This window comes from Podarcis erhardii, assembly GCF_964252035.2.
Source record: "Podarcis erhardii genome assembly, chromosome: 1".
In the NCBI taxonomy this organism is placed as follows: domain Eukaryota; kingdom Metazoa; phylum Chordata; class Lepidosauria; order Squamata; family Lacertidae; genus Podarcis; species Podarcis erhardii.
In genome coordinates, this window is record NC_138497.1 from 72,765,155 (window position 1) to 72,784,974 (window position 19,820).

The window sequence follows — 19,820 nt, forward strand, 5'->3', positions numbered from 1 at the left end:
TATAATGGCAGACTGGAGTTTCCTGAGAAAATGTTCACTTGTCTAGAGTCTCTATCTCTCAGACACTCAAGACTTTATTCTTCTTTAGCCTACAGGGCACTCTTTTCCCCCTCTGAAGATGATGGAGAGGCACTCCACAAACTGCACAGGCAATAGGTTGCTGCTAGCAGAAACTGAACAAACACTTCCCTTGTTTTTTCAGTGGTTACTGGATAAATGCTGATATTCTCACAAAGGTGATTTTAATCTACGAAGTCATTGCTGGCACTCTTAGAAGAAAAAAAGACAATTAAGCACTCATTTGTACAATGATAGCACTCACAATACCATTTAAATTTTAATAAATTTCATAAGGCTAAGCCTCAGTAAGAAAAGCCAGCTAAGCAGCAGAAGGTCTGTTATGTCAGAATAGGTAACCTTGTCTATCAAAGTGTCATTGTCATTGTAGCTAAAAAGAGGCATGGGAAAGCAGTGGTCTCACCCTTGGGAAATTGGCAGACTTATTTATTCAGTTTCAACCTGAACTTTTCTTATGAGGGGAAATCTTATATTTAAAAAATAAAACTGTCTCAAAAATCTTATTGTCTTCCTAGACAAGAACAATAAAGAGCTTCAAAAGGCTTCTGAACCAATAACAATAGTAGTAGCAGCAGCAGCAGTAGTAAATTTTCTTTTAATACCTAACTTGGATAGTCCTTACCTATCAGTTTGGAAGTGCAATAGTGCCTTTCAAAAATATGGTATTAGTTTTTCTTTGCTCAGGGAAAGTATTTATATTAAAATACACTTTTTAATTTAAAAAAAGCCCAGGGTGACAAGGACCTTTCATTTCCAGGACTACCAGAATATTGGACATGTCCATTCAAGTGGGAGTAGGGACAGGGAATTGGCTTCCTTGAGCCCATTGAGGTTTATAGTAAGGGAATCAGGTATAACAAGTGGGTATGCACTGCATTAAACACCCCCTTCCCATGGTAGGGAGCTTTTCAGGAGGGAGGAAAGAAAAGGGGTAAATTTTCCCTTTCTCAAGAAAATTTTGCATATATAGCAATAAATCACTCAGGTTTGGGATGGGCAGTCAGTCTCAAGCCCAAGTCTTTGAATGTTTTATATTGTGCAGCAACAGAAGGTTTTAGAAGTAAAGGAAAGAAGTACAAGGAAACAGCAGTACAAGGATCCTATCCCAGACTGCCTGGATCCCTGAAGAGGAACAGTCCTTTTAGGGGCTGAGAATCAGAATTGTAGAGCTAGAAAGGATACCAATGGTCATCTAGTCCAACCCCCTATAATGCAGGAATCTCAACTAAGTCATACATGTCAGGTGGACCTCCAACCCATGCTTATAAACCTCCAAGGAAAGAGAGTCACCACCTCTTGTGGGAGTCCGTTCCATTGTTGAACAGCTTTACTGTGAGGAAGTTCTTCCTGATGTTTAGTCGGAATCTCCTTTCTTGTAACTTGAATCTATTGGTTCAAAGTCCTAGCCTCCAGAGCAGGAGAAAACAAGCTTGCTCCATCCTCCATGTAACAGCCCATGTATCATATCCCCTCTCACTCTCCTCTTTTCCAGGCTAAACATACCCAGCTCCTTCAAGCACTTCTTATAAGGCTTGGTTTCCAGATCCTTTATCATCTTGGTTGCCCTCCTCTGCGTACGTTCCAGCTTGTCAATATCCTTCTTAAATTGTGCTGCATAGAACTGGACAGTGGTGTGGTCTGACCAAGGCAGAATAGAGTGGGACCATGCTCCCTTACATAATTCTGAATGCAAGTGTATGATGCAAGTTACTTGGTATGGAATATGCTAGAGCAGCCTTCCCTAGGCTTGAGTTGCCGGATATGGTGGGCACCAACTCCCACCATCACCAGCCACCATGGCCAATGGTCAAGGATAATGGGACATGTGATTATGGAAGGCTGCAACAGAACATGCAGAAGAAGCATGTGCAAACAGAGGTGAACACAGCTTCCACCCAAGCCAAATAATTCAGCACAGTGCCGAGTTTTTTCCCTACTTTTTCTCTCCTACTCTAGGAAGGGGAAAAAATTCTGACATATGTATTGTGACAAGTCCTTGCTTGTGTCATGTGCTGCCCTCACATATTAGAGAGGATCAGGCATCATCCCCATGCAGTATAATAAGATCAATTTCCGCACCGGATTGGTCTCAATGTGATTTGCCAATTCCCAGCGCACAAGTTTACTTTAATTCTATACACGTAAACAAATCTATATTTCCTTGTCAGCACGCTCAAATTAAAAGGAGCACCTTAAAGGTTTTACACCACAATACTTAAAAGAGTAATTTGTAGGCACAACAGTACAAAATCAGGTATTTGGATTTGTTCCCAGCCAGTCTCAGACACTTAATCTTGAGGATGGTTTCTCTTTTCCATTTGTGCATGTGACTCTTATTAAACATTTGATGTTAATCAAGTATTTACAGAGAAGAAAAGGTATCCCTCACATTTCAGTATTCAATGCTGAACCAATAAGAAAGCAGCTGTTGTCAGTGGTGTGCACATTTTATTGGCAACCCTTAAACAACTGCCCTCTAGCTATGTACAGTATCAGATCTCAAGTCAAGAAGGTCTTTCCCCCGCCCTATCTGCAAAGGGTGTTGAATCATTTTTATGTTGACTCTGGCTTTAGCCTCACTCTACCTTCACTATAGTAGTAAATTCAGCTTTACTACAGTACTATAAAGATGTGAAAGTACTGTAATAACCTCTTTATAAAAATAAGCTGTTAGCATTGTAGTGTTCAGTTTAGAAAACTCTAAAAAGAATACCGATGAAAAAATGTTAATGGTAGTTTGTTGCATGCCCAAAAGGGGTAATATAATTCTTTTTTTTTCTCTTTTCCTTTTTTGTTAGAGCATGTAAATTGTGTTGTCCTTGAGGTATCTATGAGATTACAAAAACAGTCCTGAGAAGACGACCTGAATATCACTGCAGCAACTAACATTTTATACATATTATTATTACTTTCCTGAGCCTGATGATTAACACCTTCCTAGCAAGGCATTGTTTAGAGACGCATGTAATCCTTAAACACAGGTGTAAATCCAGTTACCTGGACTCAAGCAGATACTTCAAATTACAAACACCGGGTATTACCAATCCCAATCCTCTGCTTGTTTAACCAGAAGTATGGCTCACTGTGTTCATTGGGGCTTACCTTTACCTTTTGCTAAATGTGCTTATGTTTGGCTAGATCACACAATGTTTCTGAACTGTTGTTTTATTTTTGCTTACTTCAGATTATCACCAGTATTGTGTCTTTCAGTGATAATTTGTACGAAAGCATTAACATTACAGGTAATTTACCTTTTTTCAGAGCTGTGTGTCTATGCCCTCTACCCTATTCCTTTGTAGTACTTATGAAAATGTTTTTAGATTCGGCAAAGAATCTACAGGCACAATTGTCATATCCCCAAGGCGGGGGGGAGGGGGGAGGGTCTTTTTCCTCTAGTAAAATGGTATGTTGTGGCTGAATAATAGTATCCGCCACCTCCAATATCCAGGCAATGTGGCAGATGCAAAAAAAAAGGATGCAAGAGACTTATAAACAATGGTTCTCATACATTCAAGTATCCAGTCAAAAGCACTGACAAGAAACCATCACAAAGCTCACCAAGACCAAGATGGTAGATTACAAAAGCCTATTAATGTGGCTTATTATTTCATTCTGGTAAAATACAACCATAAGCAACTGAGGAGTCAATTTATATTTTTAATTTTCCCCCCAGGAATCCAGGAGGTTAAAAAGGTGGCCGCAGAACTCCCCAATACAAGGAAGGGGTGGTGCTGAAAAACTCCCCTCACAAATTCTAGCCTCTATACCTACATAAGAGTTCAAAGCTTAGATGATCCTGTGCCTGCATATACTGGCATGCCTGACATTTAAAACTATGAAATACCAACCTATTTTGAAATTGTCCAAATCATTAGTTGTGGAATTTTCCTAGCACTTTATGAATACCGCTGTTAATTGAGCAATTAACTTGAAACTGCAGAATGTGCTGTGATGGCATGATATGATATAAGCCATGTAAAAGAAGAAGCAGCCAAGCAACTCAGTATGTTGAAAGATATTAATGAAGTGGCAAAATCTGCCAGAGAAAAAAATAATAATGGATGATTTCAACAACCCCGATATTAACTGGCTGAATGACACATCTGTACATGGTTTGGAGAAGCAGCTTACTGATACTATAAATGGCTTCTTTTTGGAACAATCTCACTCTATAATATAGAGGGGGGGACTGGGTTTAACTTCTTCAATGGTAGCCAAGTACATCCATACTGTTAGGTATAGAAGACACAAAATTTTGCAATTAACTTAAATAGTGCCCTATCCAACAGTGAATATTGAACATAAGGCAAAGGCAAGTGGGAAGACAAACTGTATAAAATAAGATTACTCAGTTTAAGAGACTTGAAAAAGTTAAGGAGCCACTTTAGATGATACAGTATATGACTCTAGTAAAAGCATCAAAGATGCAGCAGGATTGTTCTGAAAATAGCTGGAAACATGACAAACAGCAAGGAGATTTTTATCACCATTGCTAGCAAGGTAAACAAGTGATGAGATTTTGGAAATAAATTGTAGCAGCAATAAACACAATTCTTAATGAGAAACAATAACTAGATCCTATAAAACACAAACCTTCACACATTCCAAATTCAGCGGACTGGATTAACTCAGCTCCAGTGTTTAAAATACACTGCTTTCCCCTTAGATCTAAAAAATCATTTCAACTGAATTGGCTGATTAAACACACACACACACACACACACACACACACACACACACACACACACTTTTAACCTGGCACCTAAAAAAGAACACTGTAGGTGCCAGACGAATTTCCCTGGAGAGGGAATTCCAAAATCTGGGAAGCACTCATGAAAAAGTCCTCTCCCTTTTTGGCACCCCCTTCAGTTTTGCAACTCTTGAGAAAGGCCTCTGTGGAAGATCTGAATTCCCGTGCAGGTTGATATGATAGAAGGCATCCTTAAGGTATCCAAGTTAGGTATGAATTTTAGATAATAGATGGCCTATTTTATATGAGTGTGGCAGCTCGAATTGTTTACATAAAGTATTGGAAAACCAATCAGATGATCATAGAATATATTGTAAAATTATGGGATATGGCCATTCTGAATAAAGTAAAGTAGATTCCCTAAAGGTAAATTGTGTGCACTTGTATCTTTACATAGCTACCCAAAGCACCATCCATGTTAAGTAATATGGGATTTGAAATGTATTTCAGGCTAACTTTGGAGTTGCAAGTCAACAAAATTTAGAAGAGAAAAACTATGAGCATCTGTATATACCAGTGGGCTACATAAATAATTATTATTATTTTTTGTTTCCTTAGTTTATTCTTGTAACATGTTTGTTACATCTTATTTGCATTATGTAATGATATAATGGCTGTATATATGTATTTATTATATTCTCCCCTATCTTGTTTTAAGCTGAAAAAGTATTAAACATTAAAAACAAACTACAATTTTTGTTCTTTTTGTTATAAATGAAATTAGAGAAAACTTGTGTGTACAGCCAATGCAACACTTCATCACTAAAAGAATAACTAATTATAACAAAATTACAAAGACAAGCAAAAAGAACTAAAAAGAGATGTAACAATTTACATAACCCTATTTTGTAAAAGAATCATCACATTATTTCATTTTCCCTAATTTTTTATTTACCCTACCAAATATAAGATAAAGATTTACAGTCTGATATTTTACCAAGAAACCATTTATAATTCAAATGTCTACACCTACATTGGATGTGCGTGAATTACCAAAAGCAATTTATTTATTTTAAGAAATTCATAATGTAGGAAGAAAGGGATTGCCACTCACTGAAGATTGCTTGTCATTCCAAAATATTTTGAACCGTTTTCAGATTTTCACAGATTCCATAGCCAACCCAAATGACCCAAATCAAATTAGTTCAAACCTGCCATATTCCAAAGTTTCGCATATAATTCTCTGAATTGCAGTATCTTTGTTTGTTTTTCAAGCTCTCCCCTCCAAAAAAAATTAAAATTCCAACAGACTGGGGTTAAAGTGGGGATGACCAAATAATACAAGCTGAACTAGGGGAGGAGGCAAACCCTTGACATAGTCTTACTGTAGAAACTACGTACAGCATAACAAAGAAATAGAGCAAGTTTCTATAACTAACATATAAAGAAAACAAAAATGACTATAAAGGTTCATGTCCACATGAAGCTGATCAAAACCTGGTAATGAAAGTGAAGAAACTGATACAGTGGTGCCTCGCAAGACGAAATTAATCCATTCCGCGAGTCTCTTCGTCTAGCGGTTTTTTCATCTTGCGAAGCAAGCCCATTGACGGCTTAGCGGATTAGCGCTATTAGCGCTATTAGCGGCTTTTAGCGGCTTATCGGCTTAGCGGCTTAGAAAAGGGGGGGGGGGAGGGGGAAAAAACCGCAGGAACTCGCAAGACATTTTCGTCTTGCGAAGCAAGCCCATAGGAAATTCGTTTTGCGAAGCACCTCCAAAACAGAAAACCCTTTCGTCTAGCAGGTTTTCCGTCTTGCGAGGCATTCGTCTTGTGGGGTACCACTGTAAATCGCTCTTCTTTTAAGCTCCAGAAACAAAGCTTACGTACATCTGAACAGGCAGGTTTCTGCACAATCTGCTACTGTGTATACATGGGTATTCTGTACACAGTTAGGTGTTTTTACTGCACCTTTCAAATAGAGTATGCCAGGGTGGCTTCCACACAATAAAATAAATTTAAGAATGTGGTAATCTACAATACAAATACAATATAAATATACTAGTATAACAAATTTAAACAGTTGGTCAAAGCAGAATAAAACTAGGGTTTAAAGTGGCCTACTCTGCTCACCAGCAAAAAGTTAACAATGTAGGCACCAGAAAAAACACAGGTGGGACACCACCATGGAGAAGGCTCTCTCCCCAGCCATTGCGTTATATTCCTACTTTGTCTTCTTAACGCTTTACTTCTGTATCCTGAGCCAGCATGCCCATTTCAGAAGAGCAATAGGGAGCAATGGGGTAAAACAGGGAGCACCAAAGCTTAAATAATCACAACTTAGTAACACAACTTATTAAAACAAATTAAGAGAACAGTGGCAGCTGATCAAGTATGTTGCTCCCCACTGATGTTCATACCAAAAAGAACTCGCTCCACCTTGACTTTCCTGTCTTCTTTACCTAAAATAGAAGGGCCACAACGCTCTTCATGCAGCGTGCAGAGTGGCTTTTTGTAGGACTCATTACTACTGTTTTTGTAGGGCTCATTACTACTGTTTCTTCTACCACCTGACATACCATATCTATGCCAGGTACACTGAGCCCTTTGACAGGTCATTCCCTTGGATTTGAGGCCCTTATAGCCATCCCCCTGAAGTAGTCGAAGCAGAAGCAGAAATAGAGACCTGAGAAACAGCAGGATGCTTGGTGTGCTAATGTTAAGCATGGGATGGCTAGGGGTTGCAGTCATGTCACGTTGCAGAAGGAGAGTAGTGTAAGAACAGAAGGAGAGTAGTGTAAGACAAGAGGGTTCCACTGGACCTCTATGAGAAGCAGCTCATAAACTGTTCTATGCATGCAGGATTGTGGCCTAAAGTAGAACCCTGGGCAAAGGCTACTTAAATCCCATTGGCATATGTGGAATTAATGTAGCCTGTGAGTAGAACTTTAGCTAAACATAACAACAGTTCTGGAATTTACCTTCATGGTTTTAAATTTTTAAAGAGGGAAGTCAGCAGCCTGTTTGAAATAGTCAGGTACTGTTGTAACATGGATTTAAATTCAAGTTGTTCTTTTTTTAAAAAAATTAAAAACCACCCTTTTCACCTGTTTTCACATTGCACGTACTTTACATGTTTCATTAAGAGCTGCATTTTCTTTCCAATCAGACACACAGATGTTTTTATAGTACTATCTTTATCAAACATTGTGCTAAGTGGGTAAAAGCTCTCTTTTACCTGCCGTAAACTTATATCGCCAGGCCTCTAAACAGCACAGTTATTTATAGTAGATCTCATCCATCCACTGAGCAGTTAACCTTTTACTGCACCATCTTCTATGATGAATGAATGGCTTGCGCTAAGTGATTTTGTTTTTATATCTGGAGATGAATCAATCCACCCTTGAAATATTGGGAGGGGTGTGTACACGCGCGCACATACTTACATGCACACTCCAAAGAGGGAAAGGGGGAGAATTAGACAATCTACCATCTTGACCTGTTCAGTAAATTTCACTCAATAAGATTCCATTCAAGGGCTACCCTACAGAAAGTAGTATATAATTATTAAATTCATAAAATACCATCAAATGCATGGGTAGGCAAACTAAGGCCCAGGGGCCGGATCCGGCCAAATCGCCTTCTAGATCCAGCCCGCGGACAGTCCAGGAATCAGCGTGTTTTTACATGAGTAGAATGTGTCCTTTTATTTAGAATGCATCTCTGGGTTATTTGTGGGGCCTGCCTGGTGTTTTTACATGAGTAGAATGTGTGCTTCTATTTAAAATGCATCTCTGGGTTATTTGTGGGGCATAGGAATTCGTTCATATTCTTTTCAAAATATAGTCCAGCCCCCCACGAGGTCTGAAGGACAGTGGACCGGCCCCCTGCTGAAAAAGTCTGCTGGCCCCTGATCAAATGTATTCCTAACCTAGCTTTCTGAAATCTTGATTTGCACTACCAAAGATTTTAAGATGCCAGTTCTGTACCAGTTACCGGTATTTACCTTAACAGGAATTCCTCTAAAATCATACCAAAGTATAAAGTTATATCACAGCAGAGGTTAAATAATAGTAAGACTAATAATATATTTTTTAAAAAAACAAAACAGACTCCCTCACTCACAAAAGTATATGAATCAGTCAGTTAGGGAGAGCGCCCTTTCCTTTCCAAGGATGAACAGGGCCATCCTTGAGGCATGGGGCTGAATGCAGCCAACAGGCCCAGACCACAAGATTGGGGAGTGGAGTGGCCTGCCCATTCACTCCTTTTGGAGCTCTTTAAAATATATTGTTAACAACCCTGAGCAATTTAGTACTGTCAGCAAACTTTGCCACCTCACTGCTTGTTTATGAACAAGTTAAAAAGCACAGGTCCCAATACCAAACCTTGAGGGACAACCCTTTCTCCATTTTTCCATTTGGAGACTGACCATTTATTCCTGCTACTTAACCAATTATTTGGTTACTGCACGTTATCAAAAGTTTTTGAAAGTCCAAGTATGCTATATCAACCAGATCACCTCTTTCTATATGCTTGATGACACCCTCAAATAACTAACTGGTTCATGCATCAGGACTAGCCCTTGCAGAAGCCATGCTGGCTCTCTTCAACAAGGCTTTTTCTTCTAAATGCATGGCTATGTTATCTTGAAAAATACTTTCCACCAGTTTCCCCTAATTTGCCATTTCTGTGATCAAACATCCTCTTTCATTTTTAGACCATTAAAAAACATACATACTATGTACCGTAATTGCAAAAATATTATAAAACATGATGTAATTGCAAAATACAAAAAAAAACAAACCACATCAATTTATCTCACTCTTGATTTACTAGTCTTCCAGTAGTTCTCCTTCATTCCATAAATGTACCTTTCGAATAAAAGTTTGTATTTGCCCAACACCATGCCTCTAAACATAGGATACAAAACAACTCAGCAAAAACAAGCAGAGATAAGAAACACACACTATGAAGTGAAAGCCCAGACAATTTGCAGCACAAATTGCAAGTTAGAAGCAGCAGTCACTATTTCTCAGCCTAAGGTCACCTTGTGATCTTTGTGGTTGAGTGGGGATTTGAAACTGGGTAACTTTGATCCTAGGGATGCGGATGGCGCTGTGGGTTAACATTGAGCTGCATTCAGTTACCTTTACCCTTGATCCTAGTCTTAACAACTGCATCACACTGGCTCTGTAAACTCACTGGGATGAACAGTTTCTTATTACTTATTTGTGTGATACAAGCCCCATTCAAGAGTTCATCTTATTTTGCAATGGCCATACTGCTTCACTTCCAATCAGTGAACATCCCATAACTTCCTGCTAAAATCTTGCCACATTTTTGCTTCTTTGTTGTACTATAGCACAAGAGTGTCCCTCAAGATGGCAATAATGTGATAGCATTGGGAAAGCATCACAGAATAACTAATACATTGGATAGGTGTGTGGGTGATTCATTATAATTCCTCCACAAATGCACTATTGTTCCATGAATTTCATGTTACAGAATACATCTGTGAAAACATGAAGGGGTCCCTAGAATATCAAAAACTACAAGTTGTGGAAGGTGACAACAATGGGATAAGCACAAAGCTAGCCCACTCATTCCTGCTTTCCTCTCTCTTGTGTTGATTTAACCTTGAAGATGATGAATGCCTGAATAGGGCAACATATAATATATTGTGTGGAGGTTGGTTCACAAGCTCAATATTCATCCCTTAACAACTGCAGGATCTCATGATGACATGTATGCATGAACAACAAGGTAAAGGTAAAGGGATCCCTGACCATTAGGTCCAGTCGTGGCGGACTCTGGGGTTGTGGTGCTCATCTCGCGTACAGCTTCTGGGTCATGTGGCCAGCATGACTAAGCCACTTCTGGCGAACCAGAGCAGCGCACGGAAATGCCGTTTACCTTCCCGACGGAGCGGTACCTATTTATCTACTTGCACTTTGACATGCTTTCGAACTGCTAGGTTGGCAGGAGCAGGGACTGAGCAACGGGAGCTCACCCTGTCGTGGGGATTCGAACCGCTGACCTTCTGATCGGCAAGTCCTAGGCTCTGTGGATTAACCAACAGCACCACCTGCATCCCCATGAATGACAAAGAACAGCTTAAATACTAGAACTTCCATACTGTCTCATAGTACTTAAGACAATGCTTTCCAGTTAAGTGGATTTGCAACTGAATGTTTGAGCAATCAAGGAACGACACATCAAGTAATGCAAAGCATGTGTGAATCAGCCCAGAATCCATTGCAGACTTTTTCTGATAAATAATTCCTAAACAGTACCATAAATCCTTTCAATGACAGAGCATGGATTATCAGCTGCAATGTAAGATTTGTTTCATGACCCTATCAATGTGTCTTAGGCCGCCATCCTAAAGCACACTTGGAGTGAAGTCCAACTGAATATGGGGGACTTACTTCCAAGTAGACACACATCAAATTCTGGTCTCAGCTGTTTTAAAGAAATTCACTTGGATAAAATCCTAAGTCAATTTGACTTTTGCTGTTAACTTTGCACAGACTAAATATCAGTCTTGTTTCATATAATGCTTCATTATTCGATATATGAACTACACAGCCTGCTCACTGTAACCTGAAAGCTGGTTGCTTGATCACATATGTCTTCTCATTTGACCAAAACCAGAATGAAACCCACAAGTAGAAAAATGCAGGGTTGATATTTCATAGGTCAATATTTCTTCCTCAGTCAGCTTGCCTTTTTTGAGGGGTCAGTGTTCAGGACTCATTGTTTTTTTTCATTCCAGGTTAAGCAAATATGATTAAAACACACACACACACACACACACACAAACAAACAAACATACTCACGATTCTTTCAGCTGAGAACAAATTCAATGTTTTACACCACAGGGTGCTTCCAGACAAGTGGGTGCTCCACCTGCATGTCATTTTTTTGCAGCATCCACACAAAGTTGTTGGAATCAAAATGCTATCCCATATTCCACCCCTAATTTAATCTGGATTCACTCTTTTTGGGGGGGGGGAATTCTGATAAATTTAAAAGAAATGCTGCCAACCACCCAATTGCAGTATCTGGACAACCTGTTTTCCCATCTGGAAGCATCCTTTGAAAATTCTAGTGTCCATGTAAATGTTTTGCTCATTCACCCCCCCCACCACCACCATTACACAAACACCAATTACAAGAGAGAATGGAAATATTCACTATTGTATGTAGATCCATGTTTCAGAATGGGATTTTTATTTGAATTCTACATTCTAAATATTCTGCACAGTGTGAATTCAACAGGGCTTACTCTCAAGGAAATGTTCAGAGGATTGCAGTCTTAATTATTCCATGTTGTGAACAGGGTAAGTAAAGAACATTCATGAGAAGGGTATCATCCGGCTGTGGGTAACCTGCGGCCCTTCAGACGTTGTTGAACTTCAACCCTCATCAGACAATAAACCGGGACAATGGGAGTTGTAATCCAACAACATCTGGAGGGCCAAACATTCCCCCATCTCTGCTTTATGCAGAACGCAGGCATACCAATTTAAAAGTACCTCCATCAAATCCTAACTCTCTTATTTAGCTTAAGCACCTAGACTATTTTGTTCATCTAATTATTACATTGCTGCTAGGCAGCTGAGGCAGACAATGAGTCCTTACCTCTCAATGAAGCATCAGTATAACTGTGATATAGGCTACCCTCAGCAAAAGGTGGAGCAGCACAGCATGCAGATCCTGAAGAGGAGTCAGTAGCTGAGTGCTTCTGTACGAGACACAGAAGGGCCCAATTTGAAGTTTATAGTCTGGTTGCAATGTAGCGTGAGAAGAAAGCAGCAGTGGTTAGGCATGAAGATGCCATGGGGGGCAGGGAGAAAAGGTCTCCACGGCATGTTCCATGCATGGAGCAAGTATGATTGCACCCAAAGTTTTAGGCTATTTATTTCAACCGTGTATGTGTGTTGTACACTAAAATCTATGGAAAATCAACATGTAACCTTTTAATATATATTTATAAATACACTATGTTTTTTGTGATGGCACTCACTAGTAGCCCTTTCTTTTGCTGCCCATAGCAGCCATTTTGTGCTGAAAAACACAGCTGTTTAATCAAAATATGAACATCAACACCTCATTTCTATTTATTTTTTTACAAATAAAGCACATAAAGATGGGGGGGGGGAGGAACTTCCTGTAAGGTACAAAGTAGTCATAAAACATATCAGTACTTACAAATACACAAGTCAACCAGCCCAGGCACCCAGAAATCACTGGTAAGTTTCTTTTGAATTCATGAAACTGACCTAAAAGACACAAGAGGAAGAAAAGTGTAAGCAAAATGGCCATTTTTTGTATTCCTCTTAATTTAAGAGACATTTTGATTCATTTATTGGGGGAGGGGGGGAATCCTTTCCACCCATTTAAGATGAATGCTTTACACAGATGTGCTTTTCAGACTGTGAATACCAAGAGAAATACATATTTCATTGTTTTCCATTTCACATAGCAACCTTATCCATTGCTGGCGTCTATAAACTGTCAGAAAGGCAAACATGAGACAAGACTGTAACATACACACACACACACTTTTTTAAAAAAAAGATAAATTGCTTTTTGTTATGCATGCCAACATACGTTAATAGAAAACATTAAGATGTGCTTTTTCAATGTTGAAAATGCAATGCAAATGACCAAACAGTACAGAAATGCTGCTTTCAGTCTCCATAGGTTAAAATTCAATAGTGAATGCCTTTGGGACTGAGTCCAAGTTCTTTGGTCTATGTATCTTGTGGACTGGGCTGCAAGTTAGTCTAGTACAATGCAGTCAGTATTAGGCATTATTCAATTTAAGCCCCCGCCCCCTGCTTCCCTTCCTAAATGCCCGTCAGTACTGACTAGAAAGGTAACAGATGCAACTCCAAGCCACAGGCTTGCCTTATAACATTCTTTTGCTAGCACAATGAGTCACTTTATACCTCTAAATATCCCTGGTTTCCTCTCTCCAGAACCCCCGTGTGTTAGAAGGTAGTTCGGCAGGAGTTTATTTTTATTGTTTGGTCTGTATGCAGCTGTTTTAGTTCTCGGGAAAACAAAAGGCACTTTGTTGCAAAGCCCTTATTTTCTTTCCAGAACATGGGCATGGATACCAGTAACGCTGCCCTGAAAATAGACATGAATACAAAAGCACTAAGCTTGGATCGAAATCCTGTACTACTCCCACTGAATTGTTCACAACTGATAATTTTGAAAGATGGAACTGCAAGTAAAAAAATGCATTCGTTTCCAGGAGCCTGGTAAACCTCAGAATTGCAGTCGCAAAGGCTTCATGCGCAAAAGCTTTCACAACTTCAAAATTATATTACTTTTGAAAGGCCCTTTTGTGGTCTTTCACCTGTCAATCTGACTCTGAGACGCTACACATTGTGGAAATGTTTTAAAATACTTTTCTGCTTTTTTATCAGGGGAAACATACAAAGCTTCCTTGTATTGAGTCAAACCTTTGGTCCATTTAGCCCAGTATTGTCAGCACTGACTGGCAGCAGCTCTCCAGGGTTCCAGGCAGGGAATCTTTCCTGGCTATTCCTGGAGGTGACAGGGAATGAACCAGGGGCTTCCTGTATGCAAAACAGATGCTCTACCCTTCAACCCTTCAGCCCTTTCCCTAGTATTATATTGCTGAAACATTGGAAGCAACTTCATCAGATAAGCAGAATATAGCAGTAGGGGAACCTGGGCCTTCGAGCTACTGCTGAACTACAACTCCCAGAAGCCCCAGAGAGCATTGCCAATGGCCAGGGGTAGAGGGAATTGGGTAGCCAACATCTGGAAGGGCCATGATACTCCATCCCTGTTAGAGATGCTGAAATCATGAGACAGATTATAAGGCAGCAATTGGCTGATCTGTTACCTCACGTAGAAGCTTTATCTCAGAGTTAGAAGGGTCCCTGAGAATTATCTAGTCCAACTCCCTGCAAAGCAGCAATATGCAGCTGTCTCTTACGGGGACTGAACTTGCAACCTTGACATAGTCAGCACCATGCTATAACCAACTGAGCTATCCATCTTTTGGGTTCATTTATCTAAGAATCTATGGTATACGTATCACTGAAATACACTAATAAATGGAAACATCAGCCACTAAGGCTTGCTTAAATGAGAATTCATGGCGGGTGGCTAATAGAGACCAGACATACCTCACCTGTTTAATTGGGGGCTGGGCAGAATAGTTTGATAGCTAGTGGTTGGGAGTTTTTGCAGCTGGCCTGCAAATAACTATCTTGGGGAGGGGATGTACCATAAATTTTTTGCATGTTTTTAAGCAACCTAATACTGCTCTGAAACCTAAAGCCATTCCAACCTGGCTGCTTCCCTGCTCCCATATATACAGTCCCCATGCGTTAAAAAAACATATACAAACATGCCATAAGTTTCTGTAATTTCTCCACGTTAACTAAATCTTCAAAATAGGTATGGAAAACCACTTTTCAACCTAAAGGCCAGTGGGTTTTTTTCCGGCTGTATGCAACATTATGCAGTATTGCCATCTTTTGGGAACAAAGGAGGAGGGAGAGATCTCGGAGCATCACACCTCCTTCCCTAAGCTGGGCAAACGCTTCCTGGGCTTGGGGAAGGAGCTGCAAGCCTGTGTCACAGCAGGATGTTGGATGGTATGTGTTGTGACGTGGGGTTTGTGATTTCAGCTCTCTTGACATAATATGCTGGAGACAGTTCTCTAGTAACGCTTCTTTATTAAAAGCAACAAGACTAAAACCTGAGGAGGGGAGAGCTACATTTATAGGGACAGGGAACAAGCTAGAAGGGATACATTTTGGAGGGAACAATATCAGGCAATCACAGTCCTGCCTTTTGGAGGCAACCAATAAGACAGAGGATCCAAATACAGCAGCTTAAATGAACCAATAGTAGCTGTACCCTCTGGAACCAAAAGGCAGTTACTTTACCCTAATTCAATTACAGACAATAATAATACAGATATAAAATCCTTTGACTCAATACACAACACCCCTCCCCCCCTAGTGAGCACAGCAGACGTAATCTCTCAGGTACTGTGGGGTCCTACAACTTCTGCTTGATCTCCTGACAACAGGTGTTGCCGGTTCTGGATTGGGTGTCACCAGTGGTGGGGGGGCTGCTATAGGGGTTTCGTCAGGAACAGATGGAGTCCCAGACATCTCAGGGTCCCCTACCTGTACCTCGTCATCCTGAGGACTAGCAGACCCTGGTTCATTTGCTGAAGCCCCTGGTGATTGCACCTCTGGGCCATTTTCACTCTGGTCTTGCAGCTCTGCGTCGTTAGCCAGGGATGAATTATCAGACTCCTCCCTGCTGAGCGCCCGGCGCCTCAGCTGATCTATATGTCTCTTCCAAACTTGCCCATTTTCCAAGGTCACATAATAGGACACAGGTCCACTAGCCCAGGTGACCACACCAGCCACCCACCGCGAACCTCGTGAATAGTTCCTCACCCAGACCAGATCTTCAGGGGCGAAATACCTTGTTGTGTCAGTCTCAGCTTGGGGGTTTGCTCTTGAATTGCGGTTTGGCATTTTATCCGGGTGGACATAATCCAACACCGTTACCAATCTTCTACCCAAGAGCAGCTCAGCTGGCGACTTCCCATCACAGTACACGGTGTCGCATGCTGCAAAAATAACATTCGCGCGATGCGAGCTGACCAGTTACCCTCCATTAAGCGCGCAATGGATTCTTCGGCTGTTCTTACCATGTGCTCCGCCTGCCCATTGGAGGATGGGTGAAAGGGCGCGGATTTGACCCCCTATATGAAGTTATCAGCCAAGAATGCCCTGAATTCCTGGGATACAAAAGCTGCCCCATTATCTGATACAATGGTCTCAGGTAACCCATGGGTTGCAAACAGCTGCCTCAACACCTTGATTACAGCAGCTGATGCCATGCTAGGGACCATCGCCACTTCTAACCATTTGGAATATGCATCGACGATAACCAAAAAGACCTTCCCCTGGAATGGCCCAGCAAAATCTAAGTGCAGCCAGCTCCAGGGAGATCTGGACTGCTCCCACCAGTGAACTGGTGCTCTGGCCACTTCTGGCCGCACCTCTTGGCATGCCTTGCATGTTCGTACCCATTGTTCTATGTTCTGGTCCATTCCAGGCCACCACACATAACATCGGGCTAGCGACTTCATCCTGAGCATTCCCGGGTGTCCCATGTGAAGCGTCTCAAGAACCCTGTTTCTCAGTGGTGCTGGGATGATCACCCTATCTCCCCACAGGAGACAACCCTTATGCATGGATAACTCGTGCTGCCTTGTCGCATAAGGCCTGAATTTGTCTTCATGCGGACCACCTGGCCACCCCCTCCCCACCCAAGTGAGCACACGGAGGAGAACAGCATCTTTCTTCGTTTTCTCAGCAATATCAGTAGCCGTTACAGGAGCCCCCGGAAGTGTTTCCAGCATCATTATGTGCTCCGCTGGAGCAGGATCCTCATTGCTCCCGCCAGGAAGGGGCAATCGACTCAGCGCATCAGCGTGGCACAACCGTTTTCCCGGCACATGGGTCAAGGTGTACTGGAACCCGTTCAGGAATATAGACCAACGCAACATTCTGGGGGAGAGAATTTGTGGCGTTTGTTTGTTCGGGTTGAACAACCCCAACAGTGGTTTGTGGTCCGTTTCAATGGAGAAATGGCGACCGTACACATAATCATGGAACTTTTTGACTCCTGCCACAATTGCAAGCGCCTCTTTGTCAATTTGAGCATAGTTGCGCTCCGTGGGCGACAACGTACGGGAATAGAAAGAGATGGGCTTTTCCGACCCATCCGGTTCCCTATGACTCAGCACTGCCCCCAGGCCGTATTGAGAGGCATCACATGCCAGGACCAGCGGCTTCGATTCATCATAATGAGCAAGGGCGCTCTTGCTACTCAGCATTCCTTGCAAGGAGTCAAAAGCCTTCTGCTGCTCCTGCCCCCATCGCCACACATTCTTTTTCTGCAACAGTCTATGTAATGGTTCAGCTACCGAAGCTTTCTGGGGTAAGAACGAATGATAAAAGTTAATAAGTCCCAGGAATGACTGCAACTCCGTCTTGTTCTGTGGTCGTGGTGCCTCAATGATGGCCTTAACCTTAGCATCTGTGGGGTGGATGCCTGATGCATCAATTTTAAACCCCAAGAATTCCACAGTTGGCACCCCAAAACTGCATTTTTCCTTTTTTAGTTGCAACCCCGCCTCCTTGAACTTGAGCAACACTGCACGGACATGCGCAACCAGTTCCTGTGGGTCTTTTCCAGCAATCAAAACGTCATCAAAAAATGGCAAGACCCCCGACAGACCTCTTAACAGGCGTTCCATGAGCCCTTGAAAAATCCCTGGGGCCACACAAACTCCAAATTGTAATCTGTTAACTCTGAACACCCCTTTATGTGTGACAATAGTCTGTGCTTACGCTGATTGTGGGGTTACTGGCAGCTGTTGGTAAGCTTGTGCCAGGTCAATTTTGGCGAACACCTTGCCCCCAGCCAGTTTAGCCAACAGATGTGATACGACTGGAATGGGGTATGAGTTTCCCCTGAGTGCCTTATTGATAGTACATTTGTAATTAGCACAGATCCTGACTTCCCCATTTGCTTTAAGGGGCGTGACGATTGGAGTCTCCCACTTAGCGGAGTCCACGGGTGAGAGAACTCCCTGCTTGACCAATTTATCCAGCTCTGCTTCAATCTTGGGTTGCAGTGCAAATGGCACTCGCCTTGGTTTGAGTCGGATTGGGGCCACCCCAGGGTCCAATTCGAAGTCAACTGGGGGCCCTTTATAACAACCCAGTTTTCCATTAAAGAGACCAGCAAATTCTTTGCATAATGCCTCGCTCATCTCAGGGCAGGTTTGGATTGAATTAAGCCCTGATATACTCAGTCCCAGGGCGGGGAACCAGTCAGTGCCCAGGAGACTGGGGCGACTGCCCTTCGCAATCACCAGTTTCAGTACCGCCTGTTTGTCCCGGAACTGTACTCTCACGGCACACATTCCCATGACATGGATGCGGCCCGCTGAGTATGACTGCAAAGTTGCCGGGAAGGGTTCCAGAGGGGGCAACTTGCCCCTGGGGAAGAATGTCCTCGCGGTCTGGTCCGACACGATAGTGAATCCAGATCCGGAGTCCACCTCCATGTCGCACAGCTGACCCTCAATCTTCACCTTGACGTGTGCCTTGCCTTGCGCTGGAAACTGCACGACCCTCCCGTTGATCTCCGTTACGTAGTGGCAGTCCTTTAGAACATGGTTTGCTGTGGGCGATCTGCAATGCTCCAGTCTAGGTGCTCCTGTCGCTCCCAACGCCGCCGATCTACAGACCCTGGCGATGTGACCTGTCTTTCCGCACGTCCGGCACATAGCATCCCGTAAACGACAACTCTTCCGCTCATGGTTTCTGCCACAACCAGGGCACCTGCCTCTGTGATCTTTGTGCACTGTGCAGGCCTGACGCACTGACTCGACCCCACGGACTGGGCTCTGGCTCGGAGTAGCCTCTAGCTCGTCCATGGCATGCACAACTTCTATCTGTGGCTTAGGAGCCCTGCGACTGGCATCAAGCTCCTCTCTTTCATAATTCTCCGTGGCAGTGGCCTCCTTCAAGGCTGAAGCAAGGGTAACCTCTTCTTTAGCCACAATGCGTCTTCTGGCTTTCTTGCTGCTCAGACCACCGACAAACCGATCCAGGAGAGTCTCTTCCAGATCTTGGAAGTCGCAGTGCTGAGCGAGCTTCCGCAGTTCAGCTAGAAATGCAGATACAGACTCCCCAGCACGCTGCTGCCTCTTATGAAACTCCATCCGCCGGGCCATCTTGGTCTCAGTAGGCGCTAAATGGCTTGTTAGGCAGGCAAGAATATCTTTGAGAGATGTCTCACTTAGCTTCGCTGGGGCAAGCAATGCCTTGGCCAGCTTGAAGGTCTCAGGCCCACAGTAGCTCAGGAATGTGGCCCTTCTTTTGCTGGCATCGGTGATCCCTTGAGCCACTGCGAAGAACTCGAAGCGTTCGACGTAGTCTTCCCACGTGTGGGGC

The 19,820-nt window shown here is 42.4% G+C and overlaps 1 protein-coding gene across 13 annotated transcripts in view; it reads right to left on the bottom strand.

Annotated features, from left to right (window-relative positions):
• Positions 1-19,820, bottom strand: part of SOX6 (SRY-box transcription factor 6) — a 481,944-nt gene that overhangs the window by 360,165 nt on the left and 101,959 nt on the right. For 12 of the 13 annotated variants that reach the window (XM_081840681.1, XM_081840683.1, XM_081840680.1 and 9 more), the window contains one exon: positions 12,985-13,055. The exons of the other annotated variant lie outside the window; for it this stretch is intronic. The gene's annotated coding sequence lies outside the window, so the exon portion shown is untranslated. The remainder of the gene's footprint in view (positions 1-12,984; positions 13,056-19,820) is intronic. 13 annotated transcript variants of the gene reach the window in all.